The 15774-nt window shown below is 41.1% G+C and overlaps 1 long non-coding RNA gene and 1 gene segment (V, D, J or C); one reads left to right on the top strand and one right to left on the bottom strand.

Annotated features, from left to right (window-relative positions):
* Window positions 1–15774, bottom strand: part of LOC103543748 (T cell receptor alpha chain MC.7.G5-like) — a 440107-nt gene that overhangs the window by 341229 nt on the left and 83104 nt on the right.
* Window positions 2494–15774, top strand: part of LOC139077740 (uncharacterized) — a 28542-nt gene continuing 15261 nt past the window's right edge. The window contains exon 1 of the long non-coding RNA XR_011530203.1: window positions 2494–2517. This is a non-coding gene — a long non-coding RNA (uncharacterized lncRNA). The remainder of the gene's footprint in view (window positions 2518–15774) is intronic.

The following is a 15774-nucleotide window of genomic DNA, read 5'->3' as shown; positions in this document are numbered from 1 at the left end:
TATTGGATAAGAAGGAGTAGGTATTGTATCATTCCTATTAATGGGATGATGATATGGCTGAAGAGATGCAAATACTGTTGTCCTTCAAGCAATTCTATATAATGGTATTTGGGATGTTGGCTTCATCATATCTCTAGCGTGATTCTTATTCAATATAAACTCATGAGATTTTCAACAGATCTTCATGCTTAATCTCAACCACATCAACCTTCTGCTAATCAGACTCCTCTTAACTGTAACTGGTAAATCTGCCCAGTTTGTCTTACACCCATCACTCCCCTCAGCCATAGAAGGTCCCACACCAGTCTCAGCCCTACTTCACTCAAGCACAATAGTCATAGCAGGCACATTCCTACTAATCCACTTCCACTCATTAATAGAAAATAATAAGACTATCCAAACACTCACACGGTGCTTAGGAGTTATCACCATACTATTTACAGCAATCTGTGCACTTACTCAAAATGATATTAAAAAAATTGTTACCTTCTCCACTTCAAGCTGACTAGGCCTGATAATCGTAAGCATAAGCTTTAAGCAACCACACCTGGCGTTTCTTCCCATCTGTACCCATGCATTTTTCAAGGCCATGTTAATTCATATGCTCTGGATCCATTATTCATAATCTAAACAGCAAACAACGCATCCGAAAAATAGGCAGCCTGTTCAAAGCAATACCCTTTACCAAACTTCACTTATCATCAGAAGTCTTGCACTAACCAGCTTGCCTTTCCTTATAGATTTTTGCTCTAAAGACCTAATCATTGAAACTGCCAGTACGTCGCATACCAGTGCCTGAGCCCTACTAATCACTCTCGTTGCCACATCCCTAACAGCTGTCCATAGTACTCAAATTATTTTCTTTGCACATCTAGGACAACCTCCTTTTCCTACCCTAATTATAATTAATGAAAACAACCCCTTCCTAGTCAACTCTGTTAAATGCCTTCTGATCGGGAGCATTTTTACGAGGTTCTTTATTTCTAACAACATCTACCCAACAACCATTTCAGAGACCATCTCATTCTCTAAAACTAACAGCCCTTACCGTAACTATCTTAGGCTTCTCTCTGGCACTAGAATTCAGCCTCACAACATATAACCTAAAACCCCAACATCCTTCTAACCTGTTCAAATTCTCAAACCTTCTCAGATATTTTCCAACTATTATGCACCAACTCACACCATTCATAAACTTATCAACAAGTCAAAAATCAGCGTAACTGTTACTAGACTCAATCTGGCTAGAAAGCATCCTATCAAAATCCATCTCCTACTCCCAAATAAAAACCTCAACATTAGTCTCCAACCAAAAAAGCTTTAACCAAACTATACTTCTTCTCATTCCATATTACCATAACCCTAAGCCTATTGTTGCTTAATCTCTACAAAAGTAATCTCTACAATAACCAGAACACAAATAAGCAATGACCAACCAGTCACAATCACAATCACAGTGACCAACCAGTCACAATCACAACCCAGGTTCCACAGCTACACAACGCAGCAACTCCTATAGGCTCTTCACTGAAAAACCCAGAATCCCCACTCATCCCTCTGTGCTGCTGCTTCAGACAAGCAGGTTAATGACTGTTTTTTTTGATGCTCTGACTCCCTCTTCCAGACCTTCACTTCTTCAGCTCCTCCTGCATTTGTAAGGTCTAATTCCTATAGTGAATCCATCAATAGGCCTGAAAGAAATATCCCCAGAATAGTCGTATTAGACACTCACACCCCAGGATACTGCTCAGTAGCTACAGCTGTTGTATAACCAAAAACTACCAACATATCCCTCAAGTAAATTAAGAATACCTTTAACCCTAGAAAAGCTCTACCAAAATTTATCACAATACTACAACCAATCCCACCACGCATAGTCAACACCAAATCCCTGTAAATAGGTGAAGGTATTCAAGGAAAACCTACGAAACTAATTACAAAAGTGGTGCTTAAAATAAATACAATATATGTCATCATTATTCTCACATGGAATTTAACCAAAACTATTGCTTTTGAAGTTTTGTACCTGTTTAACTTGTATTTTTTTTTTTATAGTAGGCATAGGAGCAGTAAGTACATAGAGTTTAAACACCATTTTATGTTTCTACATGTTTCTATAACGTTATGTTAAAAGTAATGTAGTTAACACTGGGGTCTGTGAACATTATTTGTCCTTTAAAGGAGACACGTCTGACTCAAGTTGAGACACATTGCTGAGGCGCTGAGAACTCTGAGTTTCCTTTTGCAAAGAATTTTCCTCCTCTTTCTCTGGCTCTACCACTGTGGCAGTCACTAGCAGGGTACATGGCTGGAGCCCCCATCATAGAATTTGGGTGCAGGAGGCAGGTGTTGGGGAGCACTGTGTAACCATTGCACAGAGGTGGGAGACTGGGACCTCGAGCTGGGAAATCATGATGTGCGAGGACGGGAGGGAAGCATCTTAACTGAGCTGCATTAGGAATCTTTACTCCATTTCTCCTTCTCTCATTTGACAGGTCCTGCCTGAATCACTGAAAGGTGAGTACTATCTGCGTAAATCAGTTCACAATAAAGTTCTCTATATTTTAGAATGTATGGGTCCCAAGGACACTAGTAGTCCTTGGCATCAGGTGCCTATAGAAGGAAAGGTGTTAGGTTACCAGGCAGCTGTTGCCCTTGAACAATTTAGTAGAAATAAGGGGTATCAGGACTGTGGGTTGCTTCTAAGTGCCTCAGGGGAACCAGAGAAAGAAAATAATGAACTCAGGGCACTATATTCTTAGCCTAAGGTCTTGGAAGGAACTGGCAAATTTGTGTGACTACCCTGAAAGAAATCCTTATTTCTTGTAGCTGCAGGGCCTGATATTTGTGAAAAACAAACCCAAGGATTAACTCTGTGGGTAGCTGGATTACAATATCGTTAATTCAAGGTCTCTTATGGTCAAAATTAGGACATTGATTGGGATAGAGTTAGGATCCTGAAAACTGAGATGGCAACACGTGGGCAGATTCTGATGAAACTGAGGCCTTGAAGCCCCTCAATCTCTTTTGCCTGAAGAAGATGACTTCCTTTCTCTATCTGAGGAGTTTAGTCTTCCCTTGCTTGAAGAATCTGTGATGACCTATCCCGTGGGGAAACGCTGAGACTCCTCAAGATCTGCCCCAAAACCTTTCATTGCCTCGATATCTGTAACTGGACTCAAGTCTCGGCAGGGACCCTGGAGACAGGTACAAAATAATGAGGTATCATAGATGCGAAAAGAATTACAAGATTTTTATAATCTATATTTACATGGCCAAAATTTTACACTGTATCTTTTCCTTCTTCCCTTCCCCCAAAAGACCTGCAGCCATTTACCAAGGTAATAGTGCATTGAGGAAGGGGAAATAACCAGACTTTTGGTGATTTCTGAACACTGGCTGTGACGTGATACTAAGTCTTGGACACCCAATATGCTACTTTTGTCTACTCATCAGAGTAAGGGGTTTATTGAAGCTGAATGATTAATGGTATTTTGGCTTAGGTCCATCTCACAGTGCATCACAGCTGGGCTCCGAACTCACTCCATGGTTATTTCCCAAATTCTAGAATGCCTGATTGAAAGAGACACACTCAGTAAATGGCAGAATCACTATATTGCTTATCTTATCTGTGGACTGAGGACAAGTAGGAGACATTAGAACTGCCTGTATACTCCAAAATAACAAATCCAAAATAATACTGCATACCTGCAGAAATTGTAGAGATTAGTGCCTCCATAAAGGACTTAAAAGATGTTTGGCTGGTGATTTCCAACATATCTCCATTGAACTCGTCTGTTTGGCCTGAGCAGAAGATAGATGGCTCTTGAAGAATGACGAAGGATCATTGTAAACTTAATCAGATGGTAAGTACAAGTGAAGTTCCAGTTCAAGATGTGGTTTCTTTGCTGGAGTAAATCAAAAAATTCCTTGACATTTGATTTGGGTATTGAGATGGAAAATCATTTTTCCCTCTATATACCTGTTAGCAGAGACTACCTGAAGTATTTTTTTTCCCCATCTGGAAGAGCCAGCAATATGCCTTCATTGTTTCACCTCAGAGATATATCTACTCTCCACCCCTGTCTTATTCTATTCCTCAGGGAATTGATTGCCTCTCCATTCCGTAAGACGTCACATGGATCCATTACTTTGATGGATGAGAGGAGCATGAAATAGTAACTACTTTAGACTTCTTAGTAAGAACCATATATGCCAGAGGGTGGGAAACAAATCCTCTCAAAATTTATAGATTTGTTCCTTCAATGAACTTTCTTGGGCTTTTGTGGCCTGGGATAAGGTGAAATATCTTTTCCACAGTGAAGGTCAACTTGCTATATCCGGTCCCTCTTACCGTTAAGAAAGAATCACAATGCCTGGTATGCCTCACTGGATTTTGGAGGCAACACATATCTTATGTGGGTGTGTTGTGATAGGTTAGGCCTGTTTACTGAGTAAGACAAAAGGTTTCCAATTTTGAACAGGACCTGAAAAAGTGAGAGTTCTGCAACAGGTCCAGGCTGCTATGCAAGCTTCCCTCCACTTTGGTCATATGACACAGCCAATCCAATGGTGTTTAACATGTCTGTTGAGCCTTTGGCAGGTAGACCTCTTTGATGAATTACAGAGAAGACATTTAGGATCTGGGAACAAAGCCATACCATACTCTGCAGATATGCTCCTTTTGAGAAGCAGCTCTTGGCTTTTTACTCAGACTTAGTAGAGACTGAGAATTTGACTGTGGGCCAACAAGTTACTATGTGACCTGAAGTGCCCATCATGAAGTGGGTGTTGATTCACAAAACCATAAATTTGGGTATGCATAGGAGTGGGAGAGGTGTATATAAGATCAGGCTTGAGTATTTCTTGAAGGCACATGTCAATGGCATTACTAAGTGGCTCAGATTACCACGGCTCCTAATTCTGCTAGACTTCCTCATCTTTTTCAGTTTGCACCTGCAGCCTCATCAAGAGTTTCTTATGACCAGTTGACCAAGGGAAAAATGTTAGGCCTGGTTTATAGACTGTTCTGTATAATATGATAGCACCACCCAAGGTAGATATCTGTAACACTACAGTCCCACTCATGGGTGGGCTTGAAGGACAGTGATGAAAAGAAATCCTACTCTTATTGAACACAATTGGATGACTGGTGACATAGAAATCTGTGGAAGAAGTACATGAATAGATGTCTCAGAATGGTTATAGAGTATAAAAATATTTGTGTCACACGTAAATTCTCACCAAAAAGCAAATCAGCAGAGGAAGACATTAATAGTTAGGTGGACAGAATGATCTGTTCTGTAGATGCCAACCTCTTTTACCGGACACACTTGTCATTGCCCAATGGGTTGACAGACTAAGTGGCATGGCAAAGGGTTATGTGTGGCCTCAAAAACATGGACTTCCACTAATCAAGGCCTATCTGGCTACAGCCACTATTGTGTGTTCAACCTGCCAAGAGCAGAGACTATGACTGCACTCCTGATGTGCCACTTGTGGCATCCATGGAAATGTGCCACTCAGGTCTCCTTCGAGAGAAACTACATGGGGACATAGTTGGTTGATAGCTTCATGTATCATCCCTCTGGATCTACCATTGCATTTGCACTGGGACCTCAAAGTGCAAGCAGCTCTCTGCCAATGATTGAGTGCTAGAGTTGCTCAAGCTAGTCCATTCCTGCAGGAATGGGCCACTTTGGCATAAGTACTCCACATCAGCCTGGTGGAAACTTTCCTAGAACCATGCTGCAGACTGAGACTCTTTGTTTCCAACGCTCCTTTCTTGCTCCTCTCTTTTTACGGGAGTCACATCTTCATCAGAGTCTGAAGGTCCTCGCAGTCCACTCCAGATCTTATCCCTTTATTCTTCATAGATGTTTCCTCCACTAAGCCTCTTGCATGTCTAATCCTGTCTTAGCATATGTTTATTTTTGGAGGAATCAAGCTAATACAGTTGGCATCAAGATTTGTTAGAGAACACAGGTAGAACTTGGAAATGACATACCACCCCACAGACAAAGGGGATCCCCACAGGCAAAAACTCATCCCTAGTGATATTTGGGGCATCGAGAGTCCCTAGCACAGGGCAGAAACCCAACTGCTGAAGATTTCACTAGTGGTTATGGTGATGAGGAAAACCTGGTGGAAGAGAATCCCCTTGCAGGTGCCATTATTCAGGCATTTGAAAGATATGGGGTGAACAATGTCTACAAAGAGAATAAGTTCACCTGTTATTGCTAAATTATGTTAAAACTCTGAAAAGGGACAATGATAAACTGAGAGCCTGATGGCCTCTTTGATAGCTTACTATGAGGTCCTTATCTCCTGTATAAGAAGGGCAGACACAGCTGAGAAGACAGGATTTGATAAGAGTCTCAGAGCTTCAGATGAGTTTAAATGCCCAGTCAAGGATGATCTGTTATGCTATAGTAACAGGGCCCTGACTGGGAAAATCTGGAACCCTGAAACGTGGGATGGAGATATCTGGATGGATGCCCTTGTAGATTTTTGCTCTGAACCATTATGAGCTAAGATTTTGGACCTACTAAGTCATAAAATTGAGTGGGCTTATCACCAGTCCATTGTAAAATGGAAATAATACATCTGGAATTGAACCCAGCTTGAACCAAAGTTCATCAGTAAATTATGTGAGCAGGTAGCCCAGAACCTCCAGGGTATGCACCACAATTGCACCAGTGCCCCTCCCACATCTTTTATCTTTGGTCACATTGGGCAGGGCACATGACTAGCTGAAGGAGGAAGAAAAAGCCTGAGCTTGATTTATAGATAGATTTGCTTGGTACGTGTGTCCAAGTCAAAAATGTACAGCAAGTGCATTCTAACAATATTCGGGGATGACCTTAAAGGACAGGGAAGAGAAAATCTTCCCAATTGGGAGCTGTGAGCAGTGCACTGGTAATCCAAATTTTGTGTGGAAAGAAAAGTGGCCTGAGGTAAGAACAAAATATATATATATATATATATATATTTTCCTGGACAATGACCAGTGACTGGCTGCTCATGAACCTGGAAGGAAAAGAGTTGGAAGATTAAAGTCAAGCATGTGTGGAATACACACACGTGGATGGATGGACGGGAGTGGACAGGGAATGTGAAGATTTTTGTATTACATCCTAACACCCACCAGAAAGCATCCACTGTGGAAGTGGTACAAAATAAGTAAGTAGTAAAATAACTTCCGCACTGAATAACCAAGTAGGCAAAAAGACTCCACCAACTGCTACTAGCTGGATTTCCTCATCAGCCCACTGGAACTGGAATGATGAGCATATGAATAACATGTCTATGCCATGAATGGCTATGGAGTCTATGAGACCAAGAGAATGGTCTCTCACTTACCAAGGCTGATATAACCACTGCCGCCTCTGAATTTCCAACCTCACAGCAACAGAGATCAATGCTGAAGCTTGATATGGCACTATCTCCCCAGTACCTTACTATCCACTTGGAGGCAAATCAACTATATAGGTTTCCTTTCATCCTGGAAGGATCAGTAGTTCCTTGCTATAGTGTAAGATATCCATTCCAGGTATAGGTTTGCCTTTTCTGCCTGCAAAGTCTCAGCCAACATTACTGCCCATGGAAAGCCTGGTCCACAAACATAGAATCCCACACAGCATAGCACCCAACCAGGGGACTCACTTTTTAGCAAAGGAGGTGCAGGAGTGGGTCTATGACTATTTTTGGATCAGATACCACACTTTCTGGAAGCAGCCAACTTCATAGAGTGTTGGAATAGCCTAATAAAGCTGAAATGATAACCAAGGGCAATACTTTACAAAGATGGGGTGCTATCTTTCTAGATGCAGTATATGTATTAAATCAGAGTCCTCTATAGCCCTGTGCCCCCAATAGGAAGACTACATGGGTCTGGGAAACAAGAAATGGAAGGAGGAGTGGCCTCAATTACTTTCACGCCCAATGACCAATAAGGGATTCTGTGCTTCCTGGTCCCACAGCTTTGGACTTTCCAGGATTGGAGGTCCTGGACCCCAAAACAGATCCTTTCTTCCCAGGAAACACAACAAGTTTCCCATAAAACTATAAGTTACAGTTGCTGTCCAACAAGCCAGCGCAAACTTGTGTTCCTTAAAATAACACTATATTATCATTTCTTAAAGTTCTTGGGTTGAGTGAGCTCAGCCAAGTGGTTCTTGTTTAGAGTCTCTAATGTGTTTACATCAGATGTTAGCAGGACTGAAGCCATCTGAACACTCAGTTGGACATGACATCCTCTAAGGCTTCATCACTCACACGATGGAACTTGGGATGGGGTGGCTGGAACAGCTGAAGGCTGACTAGGCATCTCCCTCTTCATTTGGCTTGCCTGGGCTCCCTCACAGCCTGGTGGTAGAGGAATACAACAGTTTACAGGGCACCTGCCTTCCCCCGGAGCGAGTATTCCAAGAGACCAACAGAGAAACTGCAAAGCTGCTGCTGACAGAGCATCAGAAGTCACATACCCTCACTTCTGCCACATTCTACTGGTTACAATCAACCACAGAGCCAGTGTAGATTCAAGGAGAGGGGACCACAGGAGTTCGAATACTGAGAGGCATGGGTCTTGGGGGGCCATCTTTGGAGACTAGTTGTCTCAGTTGCCTTGAATACTTTCTGAATAGAGAGATTCTTACATTAATAACTATTCTCCTTACTAATAAATATTTATGGAGAACTCATGGTATGTGCAGAGCTTTAATATAAGTAGAAGAAAAAGAGAGGACGGTACACCTATCCTCAAAGTTCGTACATTCTACTGTGATATATTCATGTTTTACACTGAAGCTAAGAGCAGGCTGGGGATCCCCAAACAAGAATTAATGTACTAGTACTGATGCACAATGTGTGTATTATAACTCTCTGAGGTAAAATAGATACATCGATAATGGGCTTCTGTACATAGTTGTATCAACAATAAAATGATGGGATAGTTTCCTAGCTCAAAATGTTCACAACTCAATGATCTTTAATCTGGCAACCAACTCATTCCTCACAAGACTTGCTTACCTCTAAGAATTGTTTATGAGGACACATTGAAATAAGTATCAGAAAGTATAAACCTGTAAATTATAGACAGTGATGCAATAAGAGAAAGCTTTTCACTTTTCGAAAAGAACTCATGATAAATGTGATATAAATATTTGTTGAATAAATGAATTAGAAGATAAAAATGGATAACTGAAACAAATTTAATATAGAGTTAGCTGAATTGTTGCTCCTTTTTAAGCTATAATATTGTTGCTTACTCACCCTTATTATACCTGGCAATTCTTGGAATTTTGTGTCAATTATTTTTTTATCCCAGATTTATAGCTTGATGAGAATAAAAGCAGATGAAGGGGAAAAAGTCAGAGAGACAGTGTCATGTCTAGGTGATAAATAATATCACTAATTTGTACATGTGTCAGATCTTTATTTCATTTTTTGAATAATTCAGACAAAGTCCTAGGGTACTTGATGCTTATATTCTGGTGGCTAGACGGATAAGAAACACACTGACAAATATATAAGGTAATGTCTGCTAATGATGATTGACATGAAAAAAATGAAACACGGTAAGGAGAAAGAGAGGTGGGTTGGGTAAGTACTAACTTATATAGGATTGAAGGAAAGGCCTCTCGATGAGGTGGCATTTGAGCAGTGACCTGAAGGATGTGATGAAGGGAGCCATCTGAATATTCAAGTACAAAGACCCAGGCGTGGAAGCCTGCTTGGGGCATTCAAGGAACACCTGGACTGTTCCTAGGAGGCAAGCATAACCACAACAGAGTGAGAAAGTGGAGAAAGATAGGAAATAGTCAGTAAACAGGAGTCTTCTGTTTGTCATGTTCTCTGTAACGCTGGGATATGAAGGTGAATAAAACCTAATCCTTGCCCTCGAGGAAGAGTATCCTAGAGGAGGCAGGCATTGTCAGACAAAGAGACGGTTGCTATTCTGGAGGTGTGTGCAAAGTTCAAGGGGGAGCCAGAGGAGAGAGACCTTAAATTTGCCTGAAAGATCAAGGAAGACTGCAGAGAGGAGATGTCAGGGAACCATGAGGAGGAGGTGGTGATGAGGTTGGAAAGTCCAAGAAAAGGGAAGGGCAAAGGGAAGGATAAAGGCAAGAGGGGTGATAACTCATGACATTTCCTGAGTTTAGTAGTTTGGTATTTGTAGAAAGTAAATGCTGATGAGAAATGTGTCAGGAGAGGAGGTTGGATTGGTAGCTTAAGGACTTTCATATGTGGGCTTGTGTCACGCCAAGTCTGAAGAATATTGAGAAGTGAAGTAAAATACTTAAATTTCCCTTTTACACAGAGCCATGAGGCAAGGTGTTGCTGTTAACTAAGACAAGAAATACAGAGGTAGACGGGCTTGGAGTAGGGGAGGTGAAGTGATGATGGGTTTTAGGCTTGTACAGTTTAGGTTGCCCACGGGTCATCTGACCAAAAGGCAGTTGGATACTTATAGATCTGAAGCAAAATCAAGGTTAGAGGCAGAACAGTCATTAGCATATAGGCATCAGTTGCAATCATGCTGTGAGAAGAGAAGTAGACTAAGGTTAGAGCCAGAAAATCAGCAGCATTTAAAGCAGAAAGGAGAAGAGAGTTGAATGTATAGGAATCGCCATAGTATCACTGGCCGCATTGTGTTGTCATTTTTATTTATGAGTCTAACTTTCCAAATAGACTGTGAGCTCTTTGAAGGAAATCATTTCAGTTCATCTTTTTTGTGCTTGTATTCCTAGAAACTGTCCCAGTGCTTTGCACATGGGATACTTATTATATATATTCAAATGAATGAATAATTAGTCAATGAAAAGACTCCATGGCTTGACATTTCTGCTTGGCCCTTTCACCATTTAGCATGACATTTCGCAGTAGTAGTTCTTGTATCTTTTTATTTTTATTACTTTTTTATTATACAAGGAATACAAATTTATTGAGGAAAGATTAGAAAAAAGGAAAGCTAAAACAGTTACCCTGAATTCCACTACCAGGAATAACTATTGTTAACATTTCATGTCTATCTTTTTAGACCACTATCAATCAAAATACAATGTGAACTACTTAAATAATTTTAAATTTTTTAGTAGCCACAGCAAAAGAAAGTATAAGGACATACATAAAATGAATTTTAATGATATATTTTATTTAACTCAATAAACTTCAAAATTCATTTCAAGATACAGTCAATATAAAAATATTAGTGAGATTGTTTACATTCTTTTCTTCATACTATGTCTTTGAAACCTGGTGTGTATTTTACACTTACAGCACGTCTCAATTTGGACTAGCTACAATCTAAGTGTTCAGTAGCCACATGTACGTAGTGGCTATGTACTGACCAACACAACTGAAGACTCTTTTTTTTTTTTTTTTTTCCTTTTTCTCCCCAAAGCCCCCCAGTACATAGTTGTATATTCTTCGTTGTGGGTCCTCCTAGTTGTGGCATGTGGGACGCTGCCTCAGCGTGGTTTGATGAGCAGTGCCATGTCCGCGCCCAGAATTCGAACCAACGAAACACTGGGCCACCTGCAGCGGAGCGCGCGAACTTAACCACTCGGCCATGGGACCAGCCCCAACTGAAGACTCTTTTTGATGTATAGTCACTAACTGATAACAATGTTTCCCTTAATGACAGACCATGTAGATGACGGTGGTCCCCTAAGATTAGCACCATATAACCTAGGTGTGTAGTAGGCTATACCATCTAGGTTTATGTACGCACACTCTATAATGTTCACACAACGAAGAAATCTCCTAACAATGCATTTCTTAGAATGTGTCCCCATCATTAAGCGACACGTGCCTGTATATATAATGATATAGCTATACATAAAAATTATAGTTCTCCCTCCACAAAAATTAGGTCATATGACAATTTCAGTTTTATAAGCTTTTAAAATAACCTTTTTATTTTAGAATAATTTGTGGTTTATAGAAAAGTTGTGAAGATAGTACACAGTTTCCGTATGCCCCACATCCAGTTTCCCTTCTTATTAACATTTTACAAGAGTACATTTGCCACAATTAATAAACCAATACTGATACATTGTAATTAACGAAAATTCATATTTTACTAGATTTACTTAGATTTTACCTAACATCCTTTCTCTGTTGCAGAGTCCCACCACGTTACACTTAGTCATCATGTCTCCTTAGGCATCTCATGGCTGTGACTATATCTCAGACATTTCTCATTTTTGATGATCTTGACAGTTTTAAAGAGTACTAGTCAGATATTTCGCAGAATGTCCCTCAATTGGGATTTCTCTGATGATTTCCTCATGATTAGACTGGGGTTATGGGTTTTGGGAGGAAGACCACGGAGGCAAAGTGCCACTTCTCATCACATCATATCAAGGGGACGTGCTGTCAACATGACTTATCTCTTTCGGTGCTGACTGTGGTCGTCTGGCTGGGGTAGTGTTTGTCAGATTTCTCCATTGTCACGTTACTCTTTTTTCACCCTTTTCACGCTGTCCTCTTTGGAAGGAAGTCACTATGCACAGCCCACACTTAAGGAGTGGGGAGTTGTGCTCCACTCCCTTGAATGTGGAGTGTCTACATAAATTGTTTAGAATTCTTCAGCATGGGAGGTTTGTCTATTCTCCTCCATGTACTTATTCAATTATTTATTTATATCAGTGACTCATGGATATTTATTTTATACTTTGGATTATTACTCAATACTACTACTTTATTTTACTGTTCAAATTGTTCCAGCTTTGGTCACAGGGAGATTTTGATTTGGCTCCTATGTCCCTTTGACATAGCCCTATTTTTTTTTTTTTTTTGAGCCCTATAGGGTGCTCCAGGCTTATCTTGCATATTCACTGCCCCAGCTCGAGAATCAGCCATTTCTCCAAGGAACTCTGGTTCCTTTTATTGGAAAATGGAATTAGAAACTAAGTATATGGGATTTAGGCATGCTCCTGAGGTACCCTCAAAAGCATCAAGGGAGAGAAAGATGTGAAATAGGTTTTGAAAGACAATGAGCTTCCAAAGGTAGAAATGGGGAGGAAACATATTGCAAGAGAAGCAAACAGCAGGAGCAGAATTTTGGAATTGGGAAAAGCATAGTCTCACAGGGAACCCAGAGTTTTGAGAAGGTGAGATTCTTTGGAGGGACACATTAGGGCCAGTAATCTGGTAGCACTAAGCAGGGTGAACTTGAGCAGGAAGATTCTGAAAGGGGAGAGAACAGCTAACTGCTCAGTCTAGTAACGAAGGTACAAGTGTTAAACTTGTCCTTCCTCCTTATCACACTGGCTGATGTGGGAGGAAAGAGTTGAACAACTTCTCTAATCTGAACAGTTTGAGGAGTTGTGTCCTTTCTGAACAGCAGCAAGCCAGAAATAAACAAGTAATTTTAAATTATTTTGTTTGGTTAGTTCATTTTACCCAATGTTACTTTTATTAGTGTTTTTACTTAGGTCTCTTTTGATTGCAAGTGATAAAAAACTCAACTCAAAATAGCTTAAGAAAAAAAGAAATTGATTGTGTTGCCTCGTTGGTGTCCCACCTAGATCCCCTTGGGCATCACTTCTCTTCAGTGCACCCTGCAGACTTCCTCCTGCCAGCACTTAAGCTTCTTTGCCTAAGGGCCTTCTCTTACTGCTACAGTCCACTAAGTGCTGGGGAATTAACACAGCCAGAGGCTGTCCTTGACCAATGACACACAGGACTTGGGAGATCAATGCCTTAGCTCCTCTGGCCCTCAGGTGGGATAATGAGGCAAGTGTTCACGCTGGTTCCCAGAGATTCCCTGGCAGAATTAAGCTCCGGGTGCCCACAGTGGCAGCTGGCTTGATAACACACTCTTGTTGGCTGACTTCCCTTCCTGTCACTCTCCTGTGCCCCTGCCATGCATCCGTGGGATCACCTCCCAACTAAACCACTTGTACCTGAATCCCTGTCTGCTTCTGGAGGAAACCAAGCTAAGGCAGCTGGGGTGTACAACTGAAAATTCCAGGTAGATCTCCTCTAATCAGAGCGGGGGCCAGGGTTTCAAACAATTTTAAGGGAACTCAGTTTTACTCTCTCTTTTCAGGGTCGTGCTGTTCCCTTGCAGTGGGTAAAAGGCTCTGGCAGCTCTAGGTTTATATCCTAGCCTCTTACATCCACAACAGCATTCCCAGTAGTTCCATATTAAGTTTTGGGACATGAACTTGGGCCATGTACCTTTTCTCGAACCAATCATTGCGGTCAGAGAGATGAACTCTGCTAATTTGCTAGGGGTCCAACAGTGGAGTCAGCCTCATCCTAACCCAAACATGAGGGTAGGAGGAGAGGAGGCTTGGTCATCCAGGGACAATCAAGGTGTGGTCACCAAAAGGCGGGGATGGTGCTTGGGCAGGTAGAAAAGAGATGCACATCTCGATCGGCTTTACTATCGTCCTGAGGCACCAGATTCAGAGATGAAATGCTCTTGAAGTTGACGTCTTATAACCACAATTCTTTATTTGATGCCAAATGTGGGAAGATTGTTGCTAGAACATTCATTAGCTTCCTCTCTATATCCACCATGCCTTCTGTCTTCCTTCTTCCTGTCCTGTGGGTTGTTTGACACTCCTGGAGCAGCTGCCTGGCTTGTGCTCAGCCCTGAGGGTTTTTGGAAAGCTCTTCCCATCACTACCCTCACTGTGGCAGCATTCTGCGACAGCACAGAAATAGACGCCTGAGTCTCTATGCATCAAGTTTGAGATGGTGAACTTTACGTCTGATTTCTGAAACACCATAGAATATCGTCCTTCTGCAGTGTTCTTGTTATCAGAACGTAGATGAATGAGGTGAGTCATTTCTCCACTGGAAAGCTGTCGATACCAGTACACCACATAGACGCTAAAACTGACAGTGATTTTGCAGTCGAAGGTCACAGATTCTCCCTCTTGGGTATATACGACATTTATAGGTTGATTGACGCTCTGGGTATTGCTGGAACCTGTGGAAAAGAAGAAAAAAAATGACTTATCTGATGACATTGCTTACAAATAACCAGATTTTGACTCAGAAAATAAAGTGGAGAAAAGCACAGTCCTGTTCTATTCCAACTTCTCTCCCCACCCTCCTTCCTCACGCCCCGGCTGCAGGGTTGGCGGGCTCCCTACCAAAGCAGATGAAGGCCAAGACTGTGTTCAAGAGAACAAGCCGTCCACGCTGCATCCTTGGGGCTCCTCCCATGGTGCAATGGCTTTTATTCTGTCTGCCACCTAACAGGCTTTTGAAATGTCACTGGAGCTGGGTGGTCCTGTGGCCTTGCTGCTGCAGAGCCGGAAATGGGGTTTCTGCATACGCAAGCTTAGTCATGTCAAACTGCTGTCTGTGTTAGCACTCCTGCCTCTCTTCTTCTAAGTCTATTACTTTTCTCAAATAAATATATAACTTTTAAGATATTTTTTGATTATGAAAGAAAACTTACTCAACGTAGACATAACCAAAAAATATAAAGGAGATAATAAAAATCCAACTATAATGTTGTTACCCAGAGATAAATGCTATTAGCATTTTGTTGTGTTTCTTTCAGTATTTTTAAAATAAATATGCATATTTTAAAGGAATTAGGGTCATATTGAAAATCTTTTTCTGTTTAACATTATGTGTATGAGTATGCCATCATGTCATTCAATCATATGTGAAAATGTGATTTATAGCTTCATACTACTCTGTTGTGTAACTGTACCTTAATTTATTTAAACATCATCATTTGACATCGTTTCCTGTTTTGACTATTTTAAATAAGATTCAGTGGACATTGTAAATATAAGT

Source organism: Equus przewalskii, chromosome 1 (assembly GCF_037783145.1).
Source record: "Equus przewalskii isolate Varuska chromosome 1, EquPr2, whole genome shotgun sequence".
NCBI classification, from domain to species: Eukaryota; Metazoa; Chordata; class Mammalia; order Perissodactyla; family Equidae; genus Equus; species Equus przewalskii.
The sequence above is the reverse complement of the archived record's forward strand: the minus strand, read 5'-3'. Positions and strand labels throughout refer to the sequence as shown.